The following is a 7583-nucleotide window of genomic DNA, read 5'->3' on the forward strand; positions in this document are numbered from 1 at the left end:
CAGCACAATCTGAGTACACAATTCAAAACCGTGTCTTACAAAGATTCAGGTGCTGGATTTAACAGTAACTTTAAGTCTCTGGACTGCTCCCAGTCACTAAATACCTTCCCAGTTTATACAATCAAGTATATGCACACATCTTTACAGGAAAGAGGCCCAAAAGGGAATGGATAGAAGGACCTGGAGAGCTGTACTTACTTTTCCAAGATGTTAAAAACAGCTCCAGGAGTGGAATACACATCCCTGGAGTCCCAGTTCAGGGATCTGGCGACATGGGTTGGGCTTTCAGTGCCAGCAAAACACTGAAAAATATTAAACATGTTAGAAACATGCTGAAAGGAAAAGTTATATTAACAGGAGATGTCTCTCTGAGCTGTATCGATTTTCAGCTCTGAGTGGAAGAAACTCTCCAGACAGACATTTAAACATATTATTGTCTCCTATTTACTCAGCAGATATACCTAACACGCTTTATGAGATGAGCTCAGGAGGGAAGAAGTCAATTAAAATCTGAATCTCACGCAGTTATAGAAGATTAAAATAACCCCCTATTTGTTATGGGGAGCTCTAATGCTCACCCCCAAAGCACAGGAGCACCTGAACCTCGCTTTAAATCCAGCACGTGCTTTCCCTGGATGTGTTCTGCAAGCTCAACAAAGTGCACATGCAGAATTCTTTTAGCTTGGAGTTGTTCCGCTGGGGATAAATGATCAGTCAAGAACAGCTGGTGAGCTGGTACTAGTCAGAACAGCTCCACTATACTAGACAGGCCAAGAGCTTGCACTGTTTCTCTCAAGGATTTTTCTCTCTGTCAGGGCTGAGATAGGATGAAGGAATTCAAGATTAAGTTCTGCATCAAAGATAAAGCATTTGCATGACAAATTCATGAGACTTCTCTGAGCTGTGTGACTTTGTGTGAGTCACTTTGTGCCTCCATTTCCCTGTTTATCAAGTGTAAACATTGGTATTTCTCTCTGAAATACTTTGGGGTCGTCAGACAAATACTCAATGAGAGGTGACAGAAAAAATGGTGGTGGCTACCCTAAAGATGGCCCACAGGCAGCTCTTTTCACACTAGCACAGATGGGAAATAGAGTACAGCATATGCAAGTATGGGAACTGCAGGGAAATGTTCAAGAAATGCCTTTAAACCAAAATCTGCTCCCTTTGATGTCAGCAGAGCCCCTCAGTGAAGCCCCTGTCTGGATGTGACCTCTGTAGAGAGAGGGAAATACGATGTGAGGAGGTGGTGGTAATTCCTCCACTGAAATCCTTGTAGATGATAGAGGCTTTTACACAAGAATTAGAAGAGAAGCAGGAGTTCAAGGAGAAAGAAATGCTGTTTTCTTCTCACCTCAAAATGCAGGAAATTATCCATGCCAAAACCTATCCAGAACATGAAAAGGCAATGAAATGAAAGCCCAAATGATGCTGGCAGTAAGGTGGCTGTACACACAGGCAGATTCAGGGGGAATTTGAAGATAAAATGGTCAGAGGTAAGTAAGAAGTATAATGGATATTCTGTTAAGGGTATTAGAAAGTAAATGAGAAAATGGGTGAGTTAAAAAGAGAAAGGATAAATGATCAATAGAAAATTATATTGAAGACAGCAAATTTCTTCATTCTAGCCTTGGCTGCAGAGCCTGGTGCAAAGCACCTCGGGGCTGCTGTGCTGTTAAAAGGGATGTGCTGCCCCTGGAGCTGCAGGGAAGGGTGAGAGCAAGCAGCAGGACACTGCCAGGCAGAGAGGAGACTGAATCAAGAATCTGGAAGGAATTTGGGAATGCAGTAGCTGAGTCAACGTTGAGTTTTACAGACTCATTACAAACAGTAAATAGTTCAGAAAGCAGAGAAAAACATCTGTCTCCTATTGCAGCCACTTTCCAGTCCTTCCTGCTTTGTTTGAAATGGAAATCCAGGCTGGAATGTGGCTGCATTGTGGGTAATGCTTTCCAGGAGGAAGGAGCCAACCACCCCAGGAAACACAGGCTGGTGTGAGTGCTTCCTCTAAGGGTCTTTTAACAAACTGCATCTGAACTTGCTCATGTAAAACTCTTTTTACAGTGCTGAATTAAGCACAAGAACTGATCTCCTCCATCAGGCTCCATGGCATATCTGTGGTCTCTGCATATGAAATGTAATGAGATTTAGGTTATTATGTTCTTGAAGTAATAGATTGTGGCTTAGAAAATTCTGGAAGTTGTGTATTTTGTTGTCTGTTTCTGGTTGTTTCTGAAAGAAGGGGCAAGACTTTGTGGAAGTAGGTAGGATTCCCATTACTTTTCTCATAAAAAATTGCTTTGATTCATAGGCTGAAAATTTTGATAGAAGGACTTTCTGTCTAGTGGGCTCCCAAATCATCCATAACATCTTCTAGAAGCTGCTCCTCAAGATAATTTCATCATTTAACAAAAAAAAAAAAAAAAAAGGGGGGGAAAAACCCAGATACAGATATCTTTTCACCTTCTATCCACCTGTTAAATAAATTTGTCATTTCTATAGCCAATTGAGGAAAGGAGTTATCAGAGCCTTTCCTTGGAGACCCAAGTGTAACCCTGCAGGTCTCTGGGGTCAAGCCCATACCTTCTCAGGAAGGCTCCGTGCACAATTTGATAGTCAGGGCAGTCATTATCAACCAGCCTGGCACAGGCCTCCAGGGCTTTCCCATGGCACAGGGGCTGAACTGTGGTGCCCATGCCTCCTCTCACCAATTATAAGTTCTGTACAGTTTTTTAAAAGACTGCAAAAACATATCAACATCATTCCCTTCTTTGTAATGAGGAAGCAATTTTGCCTTATTATAACTGACTAAATATGCATGGGCTGACCCAGTAGGACCCTCATTCACCCTTATTCTTTCCCTCTGGAAATCATATTCCATTTTCATAGTTTCCATTTCAAATTTTTCTTCCTCCCCATCCTTTCTGTGAGCTCTCTCTTGATCCCATTCTTGTTCCATCTTTATCTTTCCCATGCTGTATTGCCACTCTTCACGCTCCTGCTCTCATTACAACTTCCTTTGTGTTTGATGCTTGCTCGCTCCTGTTTGCAATCCCCTCCTTTTTACCCCGTGCCTTTCTAACATTTGCAGTGGTTTAGCACTTCTGCAACATGTTTTCTGTGCAGACTCCTGTGCATGGCTTCAATTAGTAGATAGGTGTCCTTAATGCTGTTTGCTGCCTGCTCCCTGATGCTTCAAGATAGCAAAGACCAAGCCAGAAGCAGAGGGAGATGGGTGTAGCACGTGTCTGGCTGTGCCCTCCCAGAAGAGCCTTCGTACCCAGCTCAGCACACACCCAGCTCTTCCACCACGCCCAACCACATTCCTAGGTGCCTGCTCTGGGTACCCTCCACCTCTCCAAATGTAATTCCTCCTTATGAGTTCCTCCGAGAACTCACAGTGTGGACACAAATCCTTTCCAAGGGTTTCTGCATAGCCCTGGCTGTGTCTGGAGACCACAGGCTGAATTGCGAGGAAACGTAGAGCCTTGTGAAAATCACCTGTCAGCTGTCATAGCAGCATCTGTGGGATTGTTCAGCAGAGTGTGTGAAATTCCTTCCTCAGTGACAAAATGCTGCCCATTCCTCCTGCCCATCATGCCCTAGGCACTGGCAGGGGAGTGAGGCAGGTGATGCAGAGTCAGACAAGGAGACTGTTAAATGCCTCAGAAAATCCACGCCCTGAAAAACTCCCTGGGCCTTAATGGCAAAGTGAAATGAATGCCATGGGCAGATCAGAGCTGAGAATCCCGGTGCCTGCCGGAGATAAATCCCTCTGGCTGGGCTTGGATACATTTACAGAAATGAAAATAGCATTGAGAGGTTTATCTGGGATAAACCAAACCATGTGAGTACCTGACCCAGAGAGCATTGAAAGGAAAGGGATGGACACTCCCAAAGCCGGCAAAGGCTTTAGACCACCAAGCATTCCCAGAAGCACTCAGCATGTGGTGAAAATTCAGCATATACAGGTGATGATGGGGAAAAAAGAATTGACAGATGTGAGGTGTGAGAAGACAGCAGCAAGCCTTAAACCGAGGCACTCCTCCTGTCCTAGGGCAGGCTGATTGCATTGGAACCATTGCTGCTAATCTGGATTACTTTCTTATGGATAGGAGATGCTTTGTTTTGGTTGACCAAACTGTATTTTTACAGCCTGTATGTGTTTCCAAGGGCACACAGGTATTACTCTCTTCTTGACATTTGAAATATATTGCTCTCCTTTTGATGTTTGAAAAACATGTCAAGCAGTCATATTTTTAAGGCAAGTAAGATCTCTTAGGATCTCTGACAAGGTGAGCAGCCAAGCAGACCTTGGCTGTAGGAGACAGGAAAATGAGAGTTAAAGCTTCCAAACAGCTTTGTGACATCAGCCAAGGGTGGAATGAATGCTCCCAGCTGGTGCTGGAGATGCTCTGTGCAGGGAGAACAGCACCATGATTTCTGTGGTTCCTCATGCACAACCCCTGTCTCCAGCCTTCCACAAGGCATTGGACTGTGTGTGCATCTTGTTTGGAGGAGTTCAGGCTAAGAAAGGATCAGCATGGATATTTCCCTTTATTGATCTGTGCTCATGTTCACACGTGCAGGGAAATTCTTTCTGTGCAAGCAAGCTGAACTAATAGAGCCAGCGGAATAAGCAGTTCTTAAGAGCTTCTTCTTATCATCTGTCTCTTCTTCAGATGCATTCTGGTGTGCCACACATTTAGCTCTGTCTGCTGGAGAAGTAAAAAAGGTCAAATGAAGGTGAGAACACTTCATTCATAATTTTTATGAGTTATTCAGACCCACTGTATCATTACCCCTCGGAAACATATGTTTTGCAATAACAGTTTAGAAAATATTCAGCACATATCGACAATCTCTCCTGAGCAATACACATCAGTTGTCACACTTTGTCATGTGCCATCAGGTTGTGTGGTGCAGTGAATTTGCTAGGGTGTGATGAACTGCAGCCATTTGAGATCCCATCCTGATAATTCCTGCGTCTCTAAATGTAATGCTGAAGGATGTGTCTTCTGAGGAGTCAGAAGTGTTTTAGTGCATCCCCATTTCAGCTACAATTTAGAGGTTTTCTGGGGGAAATGCTTGGTCACCCCCTCATACTCACAGAAGGATATGAGCATGTAAAACAAAACTTTTGGTTAAAGAGTTTCCTCAGAATGTGTAGGATTTTATTGGCCCTTGACTTGGGCTGATCAAGGTGAATATTCTCAAAACCAATTTTTGTCCAGGGTAGCTGCACCCACCTCATTCAGGTGTTTGAACCTGGGAATCCCAGGGACGCTGGTAGCATAAAAGAGACCTTTGTGTGTTCCTCTTCACTGCTTCTCTGGGAGCCAGGTGACAAGAGGTAAGATCTCACCTGCAGAAGCATAAACAAGAGCCTGTGTTTCCCAGTAGGATTTTATCAGCTTTTTTACAGGAGAGTGGGAGTTTTCTCCTGTGTTTCCCACCCATCCTCAGAGCTGGGTGGTGCCTGGCGCTCAACAGCTTTTGGGCTGATTTGGGAGCGTTTCTACTTCACCTGGAGCCTTTCCTTCAGAGGAGACAGGGACCTTCCTTAGGGAGCATAGCCTTGCCTGCCCCACTGCAGTGCTTAATGCCACTGCCATCCCCATAAGAGTGGGGGCAGGGGTCGGGGTATGTGGGGACAAAAGGGACTTCAAATCCACAGCCAGTCCTAAAGCTGCTCCCTTGAACTGTGCATTCATTTCAGATATCAGTCTGGGTAATTGTGTTCATTATAACCTTTTTAAAGTAATCCTAAGGCTAGAAGGCAGCAGAAAACCGGACAGGTTCAGGATGCCTGCACCTTTGGAGAGAGGTTGCCACCCATGTTTGTGGTGCTGCAATGAGAGCAATAAGGGTGATGATTTTGTTAAACAATCCTTTCTGTTCACTGTTCTTTTACCCCAAAAACAATGCCCATAACTAGGTTTACATTTATTCACTTCCCATAGAAGTACTTTGCAGCAGCTGGACAGGGACCTTAACTAACATTCTTTGAATTCTAGCAGGTAATCAGTGGGGTGACTGAATCAAGCAGAGCTCATTGGAATTGTGTTAATTTCTGATAGTTGTCCATTTGGATCAGAGTTGAGCCCTGGAAAAGAGAAATCTCTAAAATTATGTGTAACCCAGACTGCTGTGCAAGGTGATCAACATCTCAGCTGCCAGGACAGTTAGGCTGGGAAGTTTCTGGATGGAAAGTTAGACATTCACAGCCCCTGTGTCTCCATGGATACATCTCCATGATCACTCACTTCGTTGGGAGTAAAACCGAGCCTTCGTAATTCCAGGTGCTGAATGTAAGCATCTCATGTTGTAAGGCTGGCTTTGAAAACAAATCTGCAGGTTGAATATGGCCCCAATACCTTGTGAGTGGTATCTGAGAGGTCACAGAGAGCCCCTGAGTCCTCCCCCACTGCAGGCCCTCACTGGAGTGTGGGGGGAGCTGAAGGAACCATTTGTTAGGGGTTTACTCCCACAGGGTGAGCACTGGAGAACTGTGGCTACAGGTGAAGATTTTCAGACATCAAAAAAAATCCACTTTTATTCCAGTACTCACCGTGGTTTAGGAAAAAAAATGAAGTTGTGAAGGTTTACAGCCTCATTTGCAAACATCTGTTTGGCAAGAAGGGTTTTATGATTGTTGTGTGAGCTGACAAAGGCTTAGAGGACAGGGCTATGCAGCTTTCTCATGCTGAGCTCCACATGGAGCCTATCAGTCACCTGCTCCCCTTGCAGACTGAACAGGCAGGAGAGTGACAAGACTACATTTTTTTGGAGTGGCCCAATGGCTTTTCTTACATTTCTTGCTAATCGTACCCTCTCAAATGCTGAAAAACTAGAGGCTCTCCCCTCTGTTGCCCCATAATGCTGGCCTTAAACATCATTCTTTTGGCATCTCTGTGCCTGCTGTGCCAATTCTTGTGGGGACCCACACGTGCAAAGGTGCTTTGCTTTATGATCAACAGATTTCTGAACCTCAGCAGCTTCTTGGTTTCTCAGGCTCTTGATGAATGTTTTGAGATTTGCAGAGCACTGAGCCAACTTCTAAGGTGCCGTTATGGATCCTGAAGTGAGAAGAAAACCTTTCTATGCCATCCCTTGAAGTGCTTAACTGCATCTGCTTTTCTACCACCACCTCATCAGTGGCAATTTGGAAACTGTAACCACAAAACAGCTAGCAGGCCAAGTGTTTAACCAGCATATCAAAATTATCTCAAAACCCAGATTTCTATAGCTTCTAATAGCCTAATAAATGGATTTTTGGTACTGAGCTAAGTACAGTCATATATAATTGCTGTTATTCTCACATTAAGCTGCAGGGAAGTGGCAAACCCAATTAGATTAAATCCTACCACATCTCCTTGGGATTTGTGGTAGACATTTAAGCAGAGAGACATGTCACTTCCACAGACCAATTTGTTTGTACCTGTCTGCTTAGATTTATTGTGATTTGTCCTTCGTTTTGTGTATGTTTATTTGCAGAAGCCAGCTCCAGATGCAAAACACATCAGTGGAGCTTTGGAACATTATTTTTAATTAGCTGGGTTCGGTTTTTAGTAACATGCTTG

The 7583-nt window shown here is 44.1% G+C and overlaps 1 long non-coding RNA gene across 1 annotated transcript; it reads right to left on the reverse strand.

Moving 5' to 3' along the window:
* Positions 1-4632: 4632 nt before the first annotated feature.
* LOC128805068 (uncharacterized) lies at positions 4633-7042 on the reverse strand. Its single transcript, XR_008436267.1, has 3 exons — positions 6267-7042; positions 5250-5365; positions 4633-4718 (listed from the first exon to the last, which is right to left on the reverse strand). It is a non-coding gene; the product is annotated as an uncharacterized LOC128805068 (long non-coding RNA).
* Between the last annotated feature and the right edge of the window lie 541 nt (positions 7043-7583).

Source organism: Vidua macroura, chromosome 3, assembly GCF_024509145.1.
Source record: "Vidua macroura isolate BioBank_ID:100142 chromosome 3, ASM2450914v1, whole genome shotgun sequence".
NCBI lineage: Eukaryota > Metazoa > Chordata > Aves > Passeriformes > Viduidae > Vidua > Vidua macroura.